This window comes from Vigna unguiculata, chromosome 6, assembly GCF_004118075.2.
Source record: "Vigna unguiculata cultivar IT97K-499-35 chromosome 6, ASM411807v1, whole genome shotgun sequence".
Taxonomy (NCBI): Eukaryota; Viridiplantae; Streptophyta; class Magnoliopsida; order Fabales; family Fabaceae; genus Vigna; species Vigna unguiculata.
Genome location: NC_040284.1, coordinates 18,635,232 through 18,652,956, shown reverse-complemented (window position 1 = coordinate 18,652,956; position 17,725 = coordinate 18,635,232). Strand labels below are relative to the sequence as shown.

Here is a 17,725-nt window from a genome sequence, read left to right as displayed (position 1 = left end):
AAACTCATTTAGCTTAAAAAGATAATAATTAAACAAAAAATAACCATAATTTATCCCAGCTTATCGTACATACGTATAAACAAGAAGGTAAGAAAGAGAGCAAATATGTCAGTTTCCCTACCTATTACTTTTCACTTCTTTCTCTCTCTTTTTTTTTTTTTTTCCTTCAAAACTCAACTTTTAAAACTTCCTCCCTCTTTCCTTGACCGACACCATTTTTATTAAAATTCTTTCCCTAAACATAATTCTTCCTTATATTTATAAACCTAATATCTTTTAAGAAAAATAAAATATTTTATTCTTACTTATTAATATCTAAACAATAATATATATATATATATATAAAAGAATATCTCATAATATATAAAAATAAATATATTTTAAATCATAATTATATAAATATAACAATAATATCTTTTGAATTAAATAGTTAAAACCAATAAATGATAAAAGAAACATATTTATTTGACTTATGAAAAAAAAAATCCATCAAACTCAAATAAATATTATTAAATTCTAACACTCCGTTCAAATACTCCAACTTTAGAACTGCAATGTTATGTTGTTGTTTGCAATTTTAATTGTATACTTGTCAGAACATTTAAAATAAAGGAAAATGATATGATGTGATGTGATGTTGAAGTGGTGAGTTAAAAATGGATAAAAAAAATGGGTTAAAATTGTTATGAATTAATGAATTAATGATTGTCCATTGATTTGATACATTTACTCATATGATTCATTATTCTTTATGTAAATATTTGTATTGACTACGTTGCACTAGTGCATTTAAGAGTTTCTACAACGTAATATATGCCTCAGTTCCTGCGCACCCGCTGCATATAAACACGCGATGGCATTTTTGTAATTAAAGTCAACTTTTATACTTCGGTTGCTATTTTAACCGAGGCATATAGCTTAAAATATTTTGACAATTCCCGCTTTTCCAGAATTTGAAAATTTTTACATCTTTTTTATGCCTCGGTTCTTTTATAACCGAGGTAGTAGATGATTTATGCATCGGTCCTCTTGCCAACAGAGGCATATGAGCAAGCCAATATGCCTCGGTTTCGAATTAACCGAGGCAATATCGTTTCGTAGGGTTAAAAAAACCCAAATCTTTTCACACCGAAGCAACACACATTCTGCACTTCTTCTTCTTCTTTGAGCGCCGCACACCTGGTCCACTCTTCCATTGCGTGCCAGCCCTTCGTGTCGCCTGCACCGCCACTGCAGAGGAGGTTTCCGGCGCCACTGTATCTTCTTCTTCTTCGACCAACCATCATCGTTATTCCGTTGCGACGTTCGTTCCGCCTGCACCGTCGAGGGGCCGCTGCGCTACCACTGCACCGTCGAGGAGTCGCTGCATCTTCGAGCAACCATCACCAACGTCCATTGCACAGTTCCGTTCAGTCCGCCTGCACTGCCGCTGCACCGCAATGTCGAGGAGGTTGTTCCGATGCCGCTACCGCTAGCATTGCCTTTGTTTAATCTCGTTCCTTTGTATGTTTATTTTTACGTTTTGGGTTGTTTTTGGATTCGTCTTGATTTAATTTTCTGCATTGTTTGTGTTTTCTTATATTTTCAATCTTGAATTTAAGATTATTAAGATATATGGTAGAAATTGGGTTTGTAGTTTGATGGAGATTGAGTTTGTAAATAATTTTTTGCTTATGCACCGTTTCTACGAATTATGCAGGTGCGGGTACTGTGAGAAATGAGTGTGTGTGTGTGTGTGTGTGTGTTGGGTTTTAGTGAGGTGTGAATGTTGGGTCGTGGGTGCAGTGAGATGAGAGTGTGAGTGGTGCGTGAATGGTACGGGTTCTGTGAGAGGGTGTGTGATTGTGAGAGAAGAGGAGTGTGTGATGGGTGGGTTATGTGAATGAGAAAAAGAGATAGAGTGTAGTGTGCGTGAATGAGAAAAAGAGAGTGGTGCAGTGAGGTCCTGGGAGAGAGAAGAGAAAGAGTGTAGAAGTTAATAGTGTGTGATTTATGAGTGAGGTGAGAGAGTGCTACGTGAAACAGAAAAAATGTGTGCGGTGTGGGTCCCATGCATGTGAGAGAAAAGAAAGTGAGTGAGGTGTGGGTTTTATAACGATTTTTTTTTAATGATTAATATGCCTCGATTGAATCAGAACCGAGGCCGTAAGATTCAAATATGCCTCGGGTTAATAACCGAGGCATAAACTAGTGTCTTTTTACCTCGGCAGTATATGCCTCGGGTGTGCACCCGGAATCAAAAGTTAAAAATAATCGCTGTCGTTTTGCATTTCTGCACTGGTGTTGATTTGTTTCCTTTATGGAATACATGTTGTATCTATAAATAGGAATCTTCCTATCAATAATAAGAACACATATGTGAATTGCTCCTTATTCTCTCATTCTCATTCTCTGTTCTCTATCGTCTCTTCTCTTCCCTATTATCTATTATATGTTATTCTCTCTGTTATTCGCTTTATTTCATAACACGTTATCAGCATGATGCTCCAACCAATTGAGGACCAGTGGAAGTTTTTTTTCTTTCTAACGATAGTGCTCTGCGTGTCTCAATCCAGGCTCTTTCTAATCCTTTCTCAATTTATAAGTTTACCTTATATTCTTCCTCTTGTGATAAGAATTATTTGACTTTATCAATTTTCATCTCCGTCTTATTATTTTTATTTTTATTATGACAATGATTATTATTATTTGATGATTATTATTATTATTATTAATATTATTATTTTATGTGTTAGTTTTAAACACGCGAAACGTTGCAAAATTTGGATTTGTGACCCTTGATATTGCAAGGAAGAATTCCTTATATTGGATTTTAAATGTTGAAATACATTTAGATGCAATGGATATTGGGATACCATTGAATAAAGAAATAAAGCATCTAAGCAACTAATTTGTTCATGCGACAAAAATATTGTGAAAAAGGATTCACAAATATTATGAATTTATTTCATGCCTATGTATGGTTGGCTGGACAAAGCAATAAAGCTTTTGATGAAAAATCATGAGATTCGCCTAATCTGCTCCATTCCCAGAAGTGAATGCAGCAATCAATATTATGAATTTATTTCATGCCTTTGTATAGCTAAACAAAGCAATGAGCTTTTGATAGAAAATCATGAAACTTGTCCAAATTGGTTCTGCTCCATTCCCAGAAGTGAATGCAGCAAAATTTGATTTATATTTTCATGATCGTGATCGTGATCTTGATTATGGACATGGTTATAAAGAATATTTCAAAGACACATTTTGTCACCAGAAGTGGCACAATAATGTGAAAAAAAAAGGAAAAGGAAAATGTGAAAATATTGACAAAAAGATGAAAGTATATATTATCATTACGGTGGTAAAGGCCATTTGAGTTGTACTTATTGTACACCAAAGCATCTTACAAATAATGAGAAGAACATAAAAACACACTTTGCTTATGAAGATTGTGATTCTGATTATGGCCATATGGATGCTACTCATCTTGATATTGTTATTTTCTTTGCTAAAGTAAATGGAAGCATTGATCACCTCATTGATTATGAGAGTGTTAAAAAAAAATTCATATTGATATTTACGTTTATATGAAAAATGAATGTTTGCACTAGTACCAAAAGATATGTGTCTTATTGATAGTGCAACAACTTATACAATTTTCAAGAGTAATAAATTTTTCTCTTGTTTGATAATGTGATACATCGATGTTAGTATTATTTATAGTACTACAAATATATTTGAAGACTTTAGAAGAGCTATTATACTTCTACCAAGAAGTTGAGTAGAAACTTATTAAGTTTCAATGATATTTGTCTAAATGAATATTAAATTGAGACAAACAATGAAAAAAATATGAAATATCTTTATATCTCTATGATTGAGTTGAAAAAGAAAGTGTATTAGACAAATTATCAACATTCTCTTATAGTTTGTACTACAAGTTTATTAGTACAATAGAAATGCATGTCATGGTAAACCAGAAGTTTACAAATCAAAATGATTGCCTTGTTTGACATGATAAGTTATTATGATGCGAAAAAAAAAGGTTGAAAAACTCATGAGGACACGTTTGAAGCGTGGTAGACCTATTGGTTCCAAAGATAAAAACTCTTAAATGAGAAAAGGAGCTAATATGCAAAATGACCTAATCGAAAAGGTTGAAATCCCAAAAAGATTCATTTGACATAATTAATGGATCGGTTCCAGAAGAACCTCAGGTACCTGAAATGGTTGAAAATGATGAGATCCCAATAAATTATGTCATGAATCATATAATATGGAACAAAAATAAAGTTAACATTGACGAAACTTTTACTTATAACATAGCAAAGAATGCTATGAATGACAATGATGATCAATAAGCAATGATCATTGAAGATTGTTGGCAAAGAAAAGATTGGCCAAAATGAAAATATGCAAAGAAGCATAATTATATTTGTTTGCTAAAGGAAAGGTTTTTGAACATATAGTTTGCACACCTGAAGTTATGAAACCCGTTGGGTACATATGGATTTTTGTGCAAAAATCAAATTAAAAATGATGAAATTGTTAGATACAAAACATAATTGGTTGCTCAAGGTTGTTCACAAAACCTTGTATTGATTAGTGAAAAAACATGTTCACTAGTATTGGATGCAACAACATTGCAATATTCGATTATCCTAGTTACACAACAAGGTTTGCATTTACATCTAATGGATGATGTTACAACCTATTCGTACGATTCTTTTGAGAATCATATTTATATGAAAATCCCTGAAGGATTTTATTTGCCCAACAAGACAAATTCTAAAGAGGGTTATTCAATAAAATTAAACATGCTCTTTTATTGATTAAAGAAATCAAGACGTGTGTGACATAGCCGTCTTTTGAGTACTTATTAAAAGAAGATATAAAAATGATCCTATTTATTCTTGTATTTATATGAAAAGATCCAAATAATAAATTTGCCATAATTATTGTTTATGTATATGGCATAAACATCGTTGGAATTCCTAATGAGCTCACAAAGGCAATTGATTACTCAAAGAAATAATTTGAGATGAATGATCTTTGAAGGGCAAAGTCTTATTTGAAATTAGAAATTGAGTATTTAAATAAAAGTGTTTTTATACGTCAAGAATCTTATATAATTAAGGTGCTTAAAATGTTCTAAATGGACAAGTCATGTCCATTATGCACTTCAATAGTTATGAGGTCGTTAGATGTTGATAAAGACTCTTCTTAGACCTCAAGAAAATGATGAAGATCTTCTTGGTCTAGAAGCACCATATCTTAGTGTCATAGAAACACTAATGTATCTTGCTAATTATACTCGATCTAATATTGCATTTGTTGTAAATTTGTTAAGCAAGATATAGTTCTTCAACTACAAGAAGAAAATGGTTTGGAGTAAAATATATACTTCGTTACTTTAAGGGTACTACGAATATGAGCTTATACCATCTAAATGATTCAGATTCAGACTAATGGGTTATGGATATGCATGTTATTTTACATATTCTTACAATGTCATAATGGTTGATCACAAACAAGATGTTTGTTCACATGTGGTAGCACAATGGTTTCATGAAGGTATATGAAACAAACCATAGTAGCAACATCGTCTAATCATACAAAATTATGAGGAAAGTTGTGAATATGTTTGGTTAAAGTTTATAATTCAACATGTGCAAGAAACTTGTGACTATCCTCGAGAAAGATGGAATCAACAACCATATATGAAGACAATAATGTATTGTTCAATTGAAAGGATGATATAGATATTCAAAAATTCATTCATGTGAAAATATGGCAGGCCATTTATGAAGTTTTTGCCAAAGAGAACTTTTGAGCAAATGATTTACAAGTTTGGACTCCGTCACCTTAATGATGTAAGTTTACATGAGAGGGAGAAATAGAATATGTGATGAACAATATTGTATTACAAAATACAGAATGTTGTACTCTTTTTCCTTCACTAGGTTTTTTTTATTCAAAGGGTTTTTCCTAGTAAGGTTTTAACGAGACACGTTCTTTTATCAATGCACACTTAAGGGGGAGTGTTATGAATTAATGAATTAATGATTGTTGTCCATTGATTTGATACATTTACTCATATGATTGATACTCATATGATTCATTACTCTTTATGTAAATATTTGTATTGACTAAGTTGATTTGTTTCTTTTATGGAATACATGTTGTATCTATAAATAAGACTATTCCTATCAATAATAAAACACATATGAATTGCTCCCTATTCTCTCATTCTCATTCTCTGTTCTCTATTATCTCTTTTCTTCCTTATTATCTATTATCTGTTATTCTCTCTGTTATTCGCTTTATTTCATAACAAAAATATGATTGTCCATTGCTTTATCTTGATTTTGGCCGATGTTTGATTTTTTTTTTCTAATTTATTGCTGCTGTAACTATTAAAGTATATTTAGCTTTATCAATGGAATGCACAATTACATCTTGATTCTTTTAGTCCCGAAAGAAAAAATTCATTCTGAAATAAAAAAATTTACTTCTCTTTTTTCATGAATCAAAGGCAGAAATGTGACTTGATATACCTCAACGCTCATTTTTGCTGTAACCATAGGAAAGTAGTGCTCCCTCAATTTCATTTCTTCTCTATATATTAAGAAAATTAACCATTTTTTTTAACTACTATCATTAATACTCTCTTTATTTTCTATCATTTATAATTGTTGCATGTTAAACAAACAAAATTATGACATCATTTTTTATGAACTCACCTGACTTATATATTTTTAGAAATACACAATAAATATATATATATATATATATATATATATATATATATATATATATATATATATATATATATATATATATATATATATATATATATATATATATATACTTAGACTTACTTTCCCATCTAATTGGTTTATGGCTTATAATATAATATTCTTTTTATCAAACAAAATTATTATTATTATTATTTATTCCATTTTCACTCTCTCAAAATATTTTTTTAATCAAATACCTTAATTTTAAAAAGTACAACAATATAATTTTTATCTACTAAAACTGATATAGTTTGCTTTATAAACATTCACTACTGGATAATTATAAACTATATTTTATACATAAATTAAAATTATTCATATTTATTTATTAACTGTTGTATTGTTAATTGGATGCGAAACCGTCATATTTGGTTGCTTTTTTTTAAAAAAAAAAAAAAAGAAGAAGGTAGATTTGATTAAAACTTATAAAGTAATGAAAGCAAATTATATAAAATAAATATATAATAAAACTAATTTAGTTTTGTCATTGATAAAAAGGATGTCGAATCAAATTTCTTATGAAGTGATATATTTTAGCAAGAGAAGACTAATATTCAACCAAATTGTTATTTGATTTTCACCAAATCATTCTAAATTGCAGCTGAACTTACAAATACTTGCAAGTATGAATAAATGAAATATGGATCCGTGGCGCAATGGTAGCGCGTCTGACTCCAGATCAGAAGGTTGCGTGTTCGATTCACGTCGGGTTCAATTTTCAATGTGTTTTTTCTAGTCATTAATAAATCAGTTAGTTTCACATTCTATTGGTCATTATAAGTAGCAACTCTTAAAACTATGGAACAAGATTAATTTCTATTTGGTTATTTCACGTGCATTTAAATATAAGTTAGTTTCAATAAAAATTATAGGCTCCTGAAATTCAAAATATTTTGTATTCTACAAAAAATAAAATTATAGAACAGAAAAAATAGTCTCGGAAAGTTCATTATGTCATGCTGGTTAGTTCAAATTTGAGTGCATTAACATTATCAATGCTAGGTAGTTTTTATCTTAACTTTAAATTCAGAAAGGTAATTTTTAAGGTTCATTTTGCATCATGTGAATGTATTGTGATTGTTGTATCCTAGTTCTTGTTAGAGCATATATATATATATATATATATATATATATATATATATATATATATATATATATATATATTATTAAAGTGTAGTGCAAATTCTAGAACTATATTAAAAATTTTAGGATAAAAATATTAAAATATAATGCAAATTTTAGAATAATGTAAAAAAAATGTAATATAGAGTTAAAATCCATAACATTCTACATAGATAAAAATTTAGAACATTCTATACATATTGGCCAAATTTGGCCAAGTCAACTTCGATCGAATTTTGACATAGTCAGTCTTGGCCAAAATTTGGTCATACTTAGACAAGTCTGTTTTGAAGTTTTTTCAAATTTGGTTGAGTCAATCCTGACAGAAATTTGACTAGTCGATCCCAAATCAAATTTGGCCCCGTGCTGAATGCCAACACGAGTTTGTTCCAACCAAATGTTGAGACAGATCGAATTAGGTTGATGGTTGAGACGAGTCAGCCCAAACCGAATGTTGCTTACATTATGTACTATATTTAAATGTATTTCATACACTAAAAGTAACTCTTCAAATTTTATAAGATATGTATATTTGTTTTTCTAAACTTGTGCTTGAAATTTGAATTCATTCCTATCCTAAACTTGATACAATTTGGTCCCAAATTTAGAAATTAATATATATGATCATAATCCAATTGTGTTATATTTTGTTGTTGTGTCAAACAACATTTCAGGCTAGTGTTTACATTGTTTACTCAGTTTGACACTTTACGGTTCAAGTGTTAACTTATAATGTTGCTTAACAAGTAAAAAAAATTTAACATTGTTGGGTTAAGAGGTATATCTATTTATTCTTAAAGTGTGGAGCCAAATTGTCACTAACACAAAAAAAAAAAAAAAACTTTTTACGTCTGTTATTTTGGATTGTTCACGTGTATTGAAGGTCCAAAGTAATACATTAAAAAGAGAATACATATTTTTGTAAATGCGTGTTAGAAAATGTTTGAGCAGGTTGTGTTGACTGCTGTAAGAAAGAACAGGCTAATCCAATTGGAAAGGAATTTAGATTTTTTACTGAGTTTTTTTGTGTGTTGTTTTTTTACTGTGCCTTCATAATATACTGATTATTACTAATTTTGATATTTTAAAATATATTAAAAAGATATTTAAAATACCAATACAATGTATTTTTAATACTAAGTAAATGACAACACAAAAAAAATCAGTACAAAATCTGGATTCATTGGAAAGATGGTTCGACTTATTTGACATTCAATAATTCATTTTTGTTGGTTGTATTAACTGCAATATTGTGTAATATAAAATTTACAATAAGAGAATGGCAACTAGACGGGTTTTCCAGTCTCATGTTCGTTCCAAAGACAAAATTCATTCTAGTTTTTTTTGTTTCATTCTTGCTTTCACTGGGTAACGAATAACGAATATGTACTTGATATGTACCCGCACTCACTTTTTTACTGTTGCAATATCAATCAATTAATCTTTATAAAATAATAAAAAATTACGTCAAATTAAACATAATATTATCAGATATTCAATATTAAAATAAAGGTATTTTCATTTCTTTAATATCAAATATTCATAAAATAATTACAATTGTATACATTACAATTTAGAGTACCAAATAAAATTCAATAAGAACCAAAATATTTATTAAATTTGCAAACGTATAGATACCTCGTTGATAATACGAAACAATATTTTCAAAAAATAAAAAAAAAATATTCAAATTAAAAAATATTTTAAATGTCTTTTTAATTCAATTTTTTAAATTCTTATGAAATCTACTTTTTTATACACTAATAAAAAATATAATACACCACAGAGAACCAACATTAAAGCAATAATAATTGAATTTTAACAGATATGTCATCTTTTGAACTTCAAAATACGATAGAGGGTGATAAAAAAAATTTATGACAATTAAATTAAATTTTATATTATAGTAGATAAAATTTATTTATAAAATTATAGTAATAAAATAATACTTATGATAATGAGGTAGAAAAAAATTATGTAAAAATATTAAACAACATTCTACATGATAAAAATAAATAAAGAATAAAAATATTAAAAACAAATATCAAATGTTTGTCTTAGAAACAATTTGATAGATCATTGAAGAAAATCACATAAAGAAAAATAGATGAATAATTAAGGGTATCATTAGATAAAAATACCTTAAGCATTTAAGAAAAAATTTCAAATATCAACAAAGTGTTCGAGAGATAAAAAAAATTGTTTTATCAACACAAAAGATAATAAGATAATTATAATATAATTTTGTAGATCACCTGGTAAATGAAATGTTTATGTTATTAAATACTTATAATTTGAGAGTTAAGCATTATCATGTAAAAAAATACACAATAAATAAAAATATTAAAAAACAATAAAAATATTTAAATATAAAATATAAAAAATATTTAATTAACACGTATTATTTAAACGAACAAAAATTGTAATAAAAAGAAAAATATCTTTGAAGATATACATGAATTTCTTGAAAAACTAAACAATTAAAAAAAATAAACAACAGAATATATATATATATATATATATATATATATATATATATATATATATATATATATATATAGACTTAAATATATATTTGGTCCTTGTTGATTTTATTCAATTTGGTTCCTATTTTCGTTTTATGTTCAATTAGGTCCTCATTTTTGTTAAATTATGGTTAATTTGGTCCTTTTCACTAACGGTGTTTAAATAGTTAACGTTTTTGAACAGTACATGCCACGTGTCAACTTCTGGTTTTTTAATTTTTTTTAAGTTTTTAAAATTTTTTTTTTAATTTTTCTTAATTTAAAAAAAATGGTCCACGTGTCAAGTCACAATTGTGCCACATGTCAATGCTAGTGCCACGTGTCAGTTTGTGGTAGTATTATATTTTTTGTTTAATTTAGTCCATATATTCGTTATTTTTGTTCAATTTAGTCCCAATTTTTGTTTAAATAAATCAATTTTGTCCCTTTCAAATTGACATTAAATAATATCTTTTATACAAATTATATTAATATCTTTTCTAAAATTGACTTTTGAATTTATTATTTATTAAATCCAATTATAAATTATTAAATTTAATTATAAATTGAATAAATTCTTATATTTAATTGCTAAATAGAAAATAATTATTTAAAATATTATAAGAATATAATTATTAATTTTTTCTAATATTTATATTCTAAAATATTTTTAAAATTGATATATAAAAATATTTTAAATATTCAAAATATTTTACAAAAATAAACTAATATTTGTAAAATTAACATTTACATGTAAAATATTTTAGATTTTAATATCTAAAATGCATTAAAATTATTAAATATTTTAAATTTAAATGTGAATTTTACAAATGTTAATATATATTTTTAGAATTTTAATAATTATATTTTAATAATATTTAATTAATTATATTCTATTTAACAATTGAATCTAAAAATTATATTCAATTAATAATTAAATATTATAATTTATAATTAAATTTAAAAAATAACTAATAATAATGTCAATTTTAAAAATTAAATGATTTTATTTTAACAAAATTTGGAACTAAATTAAAAAAAATAACGAATATAAGGACTAAATTAAACAAAAATAACGAATATCGGGACTAAATTGAACAAAAATAAATAATACAACTACAAACCGACACGTGGCACTAGCATTGACACGTAGCACAATTGTGACTTGACATGTGGACACTTTTTTTGAAATTAAAAAATTAAAAAAAATCAAAAAAAAATCAAAAAAATAAAAAAAACCAGGAGCTGACACGTGACATATACTGTTCAAAAATGTTTACTATTTAAACATCTTTAGTGAAAAAGACCAAATTGATCATAATTTGACCAAGATGAGGACCTAATTGAACATAAAACGAAAATAGGGACCAAATTGAATAAAATCAACAAAAATAGGGACCAAATGTATATTATATATATATATATATATATATATATATATATATATATATATATATATATATATATATATATATATATATATATATATATATATATATATATGCGCGCGCTCATCTATAATAAGTAAGATAATTTGAGGATTGAATTAATTTCTCTTTTTACTATTTTTTCATTTTTGCCTGCGTACTGTATTTAAATATATTAAATGTATATCATAAACTAAAAATAACTCTTCGAATTTTATAGCATTAATTTCATTATAGACTTGTAATCGTCTTCTTGAACTATTAAATCTTCTTTTATCTTCTAAAAACATTTTTTTTCTCTCACTTCAATTTCTTCTTGCATAGTCTTCCACCAAACTTCTTTAATTGTCCTTTTAGCTAAATATCACTCAAACTCTTTTTCACAATCAAAATCACGATGGACAACAAACCAAAAATAAAATTTGAAAAAACAGAGTTTGGAGTCATCACTATAGTTTACTTAAAAAAATTATAGAATGAAATAAGAACCGCAAACAAAAGAGATTTTGGATCCGAGAGTATGTTATCCTGGAGAAGGTATTAGCACCCACAACGTCTATCTTAAGACCGTACCTTCAATTAAACATGGAAAAAGATGTTGTTTGTTCAAAATATTTATTTTCCCCAAAAATAATAATAAAAAAATACAAAAGAAACAAAATGATTTATTGGTTTTTTGGGCTCGACGATGATTAATCCTCGCTCTAGGTATCCCATTTAGAACATATAGAATGGAAAATTTGGGTTATGTATAGTTCTTTAATGAAAACATTATTTGGGCCCGACGATGATTAATCCTCGCTCTACCTATCCCATTTAGAACATATAGAATGGAGAATTAGGGTTATGTATAGTTCTTTAATGAAAACATTATTTGGAAAATGAATTGATTTGGGAACTTTTTTATTTAAATTTTTTATTTGAAAATTAGTGTCATGCGACTCGAGCGGCCGGACAGACACTAAATTTTTTTTCCTTTAATTTTTTATTTTTTTAATATTTTATAATTTTTCATATTTTGCTTAAAGTTATTTGAAAGTGGATGTGAATGTAAGTGCGACGTGAGCAACTCCATAGATATCAACGAGTAAACAAAGAAAACTATTTTTTTATTTTTAGATCTTTATATATTTTAGAAACTTAACGAAAGTCTAAACTAGGTGTCAGACAACACAAGTGGCTAGAAATGAGATTTTTTTTTTGATGATTTAAAAAATATAATGAAAATTGAAAAAAATAAATAAAAAAGAAAGAAGAAACTGGCGGTGACGTACCTTCAAAACTTTTCAATATCTCTCTTCTATATCAATCTTCTCATTTTGTACATTACATCTACTTTTTTTCTTTTCTTTTTCTTGCCTCCTTTCCTAATATTTTTGTTTTTTTCCCGAAGTAGATGAAAATGAGATGTGTTTATGTGGGTGGTAATGAAAAAGAAAGAGAAGTGTAGAAAATGGTTTTTTTTCCGATCCCTTTTTCATATGACAGTGTATTTATATCACACACCATTGCAATATCAATGTAATCCTATAAACAAACAATATAATGAAAGGATTGGTCATGATAACAACACATTACGATAATCAAATCATAACAAATCATAGTACAATATCAATCAACATCAGTAATGTTGTTGATTCTAATTATTAGAAGAGATATTACTTCTAATTATTAGAATCATATCACTATTTTCTCTATCAGAAACAAAAAGTAGAAAAACAAGGAGTGAAGATGTTGAGTTGTTTGTTGGGCTCATGAGGAAATGTGTGGTAATTAAAGATAAATTGGACTCTTCCTTTTTTTCTTTTTTTTTTCACCTCATTTCTTTGTTAAAATTAAAATTTGAAAATTTTGGAAAAAAAAATTTTATTTCACCTTTTTTTATTTATCATTAAATATTTTTTTATATTTTGTTTTTAAAAATAAAAATTATTCATCCCGACCAAATTGGGTTTCAACATTTGTGAACAAAGAACTTGATGATGAGGGTGAAAATCTTGATGTATTTTGGGTTAATTCCTCCTTTCATAACTCATTTTATTACGTTGAATTCTATTGTAAAATAGTTTTTGAAATTATCTTCTCCTGAACCTTCTCTTGCTAATTCCAAGAAAACTTCTCATCAAGTATGATATCTAGATTACTTATAACCCTTTGAAATGGAACTATAACCGGTAAATAATAAATATGCATCTCTAACTTATTCTTGAAACTTTGTTCTATTCAGTTTAAACTTGGTTATAGAACATATCCAATATTTTAATATGGTTTGGTGAAGGTTTTCTTCCACCTTATATAAGAGTGCCTTGTTCGAACAACCTTTGTGGAAATCTATTCAATAGGTAGACTATTGTTTAACATCCTTTGGCTAAAACTCTTATGGCATTCCTTTCACAAACAACATGGACTTCTTAAGACTGATTAAAATTTTATCACTTTATTTCTCAACGAGTGCTTTAATCCTAAATTTATAAAATATTTGAGATTTTCTCCTCAAATTGATTGGATCCATACATCTATGTGCACCAATTCTAACAATCCTAACTCGATACTTTTGATAATGGTTGTCGATTGTGTTCATCAAGCATGCATATCCTTTACATGTTTTACTTCTCCTCAATATGTGGTAGCCCAAATATCACATTCTTTTTATAAAGCAACATAAGATCATTGCAATTTAAGTGTTCAAGTCTTTTTTGCCACATATAGACCAGGAGTCATTTTATCCTCTCGCCATTCTTATCTCTTTGAAGTTGAGCTTTTTCCTCGTATTTTTTTCACGTAATTAATAGACAGAAAACTTTTGTTATTTCATTTTCACCCGAACAAATATATAGTTCTTTAGCTCTTTGCTTTTGTTTCAACTCCAATTTTTCATTTTTAAGGCATATGAAGAACTCGTGTTGATAAAAGTGTACTTATCTCCGGTCATGTGATTGAAACAACCCCTGATTAAGAACCACACATTCTTATGCTCTTTGAGTTGTTTCTTAACAAGCAAAGAGATTTCATACACTAAGTTATGCTTTTGCTTTAGCAAATGATTTATGTTGTCGATTGTCGATGTGAGAATCCTTTTGAACATGCCAAATCTTCCCAGTTATAAATATTGTGACTTGTTTTTATTCTAACATTATTTTTCCCTTTGTTCTTCTTACAAATCCCACACTTATTTGATTCTCAATTATTTTATCTTTCATTGTAGTTGTTTCTTCATCTTCCTCTTGCTCTTCCCAAACTATATATCACATTCAGTAGACTCACCAATATTTGTTAATTCATCTTGTTTAGATGATTTTATAAGTTTGGATTGAAACATATTTTTGAATAAATTTTATACACAACATAACAATCTTAAGTGACCCCATCAATCCTGGGATATATTTATGGTTGATAAGTACTTATCTCCTCTATAATAGACACCATAGGATCAAATTGTTCAGTCAAACTAATACGAATTTTATCAACAATTCTTTATATCATTATCTTCATAGAATTCCATTTGATTTACCAGTCCAGAAAATCTATTAACTATTAAACACTCTATATTAGTTTAAAAGTTATCTACGGTCTCTAATTTAAGTTGCACAAGGACTCAAATTATAACTTTAGCGTCAGCTTGGTTTAAATTAAATATTTCAAAAATATAATAGTGTATGTTATTAGATTGGTGCTACCATAAATATATATTAGTAACTAAGTTTAGTGTTGGCTTAACCAGTAGAAACATAAATATTACCATATTATGCTTTTAAATGCTAGTGTTCACACAAATTTTGTGCCTTTTCTTTTGAGGTTTTGCATGTCAATGGTTCACAAGGAGGTTGTGTTTTTTTTCTTTTCCTTCTTTCTTAACTTGGCGTAGTAAGTATAGTAAGCAGTGACATTGTAATCTAGCTAAGATGAAGAGATTAAACAACCTTATTTAATGTCGTTCCAATATCTCTTTTCAAATTTTAAATACAATACTGATTTTTAAAAGGATAATGATATTTTGATATATTTTATATTCATTATCTCTACTAAAAACGCGTTATTTTTCTCTCATCCTCTGGAGAGCGCTCACTTCACCTTCTTACAAAAACCAACACCTTCTAACACTGTTGTCACACTTCATTATGCTTAGTCTTCCTCTCTCTTCACTCCATTCTTTTCTTCTCACCAGAAATCTTACGAAACATCAATCATGATATAAGGTACTATTTTATGTTTTTATCCTATATGTAAGCGATATCATAATGGGTAAGATCTAAAACTTGACTACGATTTTGAACTTCAATTTTTTTTACTTCAAAAGCACATATTTTGGTCATTAGGGTATATGATGTTTCAACACAGCATATGAAGCATGTTTCCGCTCCGGAAGCGGACACGAAAACAGATTCGCGACAGACACCTACATGATGTAATGTTGGAAGCAGTCCGACTGTTGGATAGGTTAGAATGACACTTTCTTTTATTTGTACACTCAATTTTGATTCATATAGTTAAAAAAATAACGGCGAATCCAAAAAATTAGAAAAACCATTGGTATTTTCCAGAAAATAATGGGGAATTAAAAAATTAAAAAAAGATAGGAAATCAGTAACATAATCTTCAATATTTTCGATTGAAAGAAGGTTAAATTATATATTTGATTTTTATTTTCCTTCAATTTGGTTAATTTAGTTCTAATATTGATTTTTGTTCAATAATGTCCTAATTTTTTTGTCAATTTTGGTCAATTTGTTCATTTTCTATCGATTCTTTAAATGATTGACAATAAAGAAGAGTGACTATCACATGTCACTTCGGGGTTTTTTTAGTTTTCTTTTTAGTTTTAAAAAAATATACACATGTCAACTCAACGTGTCAGAGTCAATATTTTATATTTAATTTGGTTCCTATTTTTGTTATTTTTATTCAATTTAGTCCCAATTTTTGTAAAAATAGAGCAATTTTGTTCCTTTCGAGATTGAGACCAAATTTAAGTTTTATGTAAATGTTATAATGTTTTTATTAAAATTGACATTTATTAAATACTATTTGTTTAGAATTACAATTAGTTTAAAATTAGAACAAAAATTTTAAGGATGATGCAATCTCCAATCTTAAACTAATTGAAATCTTAAACCAAAAATATTTAATAAAAATTTTAATTTTAATAAAAATATCATTATAACATTTATATAAAAATTAAATTTAGTCTCAATTTGTATAGAGACAAAAATTGCTCTATTTAAAAAAAGATTAAATTAAACAAAAGTAATAAATATAATGACTAAACGGAATATAAAACATTAACTCTACCATGTGGCACGTTGTTAAGTTGACAGGTGGAAACTTTTACAAAAATTAAGAAAAATTAATAAAATAAAATAAACACGAAATGACACATCATTGTTCATCACCGTTAATCATTTAAAGGGAGTTAGCAAAAAATGATCAAATTGAACAAAAATTAGGACCTAATTGAACAAAAAAATAATGTTAGGACTAAATTGACAAAACTGAACAAAAATAAAAATCAAATGTGTAATTTAACCTTAAAAGAAAATAAAATCAAAATTAGGAAAACAAACCTTTACCCTTTTTTCATAGATAATCACTACTAAAAATTCTCATATTACATGAGATCTTTCTTGCAAATTTGTTAAAAAAAATTGCAAAAAAAGATTTTTTTTCTGCTATTTTTTCTAACAATTTTAATTGGCGGGTAATTATTTCTTACAAAATTATAAAAATTGTAAGTATTTCTTACAAAATTTGTTTTGAAAAGTATTTTTATAAAATATTTTGCAAAAAAAATTAGCAGCAATTTCCTACAAAAATTTTTTTCATAACAAAATTTATAAGTATTTTCTACAAAAAAAAATTCAAAACAAAATTGATAGGAAATATAAGTTTTTTT

General features: G+C 27.2%; 1 non-coding gene across 1 annotated transcript; it reads left to right on the top strand.

Moving 5' to 3' along the window:
• Nucleotides 1-7,424: 7,424 nt before the first annotated feature.
• Nucleotides 7,425-7,496, top strand: TRNAW-CCA. Its single transcript has one exon. It is a non-coding gene; the product is annotated as a tRNA-Trp (tRNA).
• The last annotated feature ends 10,229 nt before the right edge of the window (nt 7,497-17,725 follow it).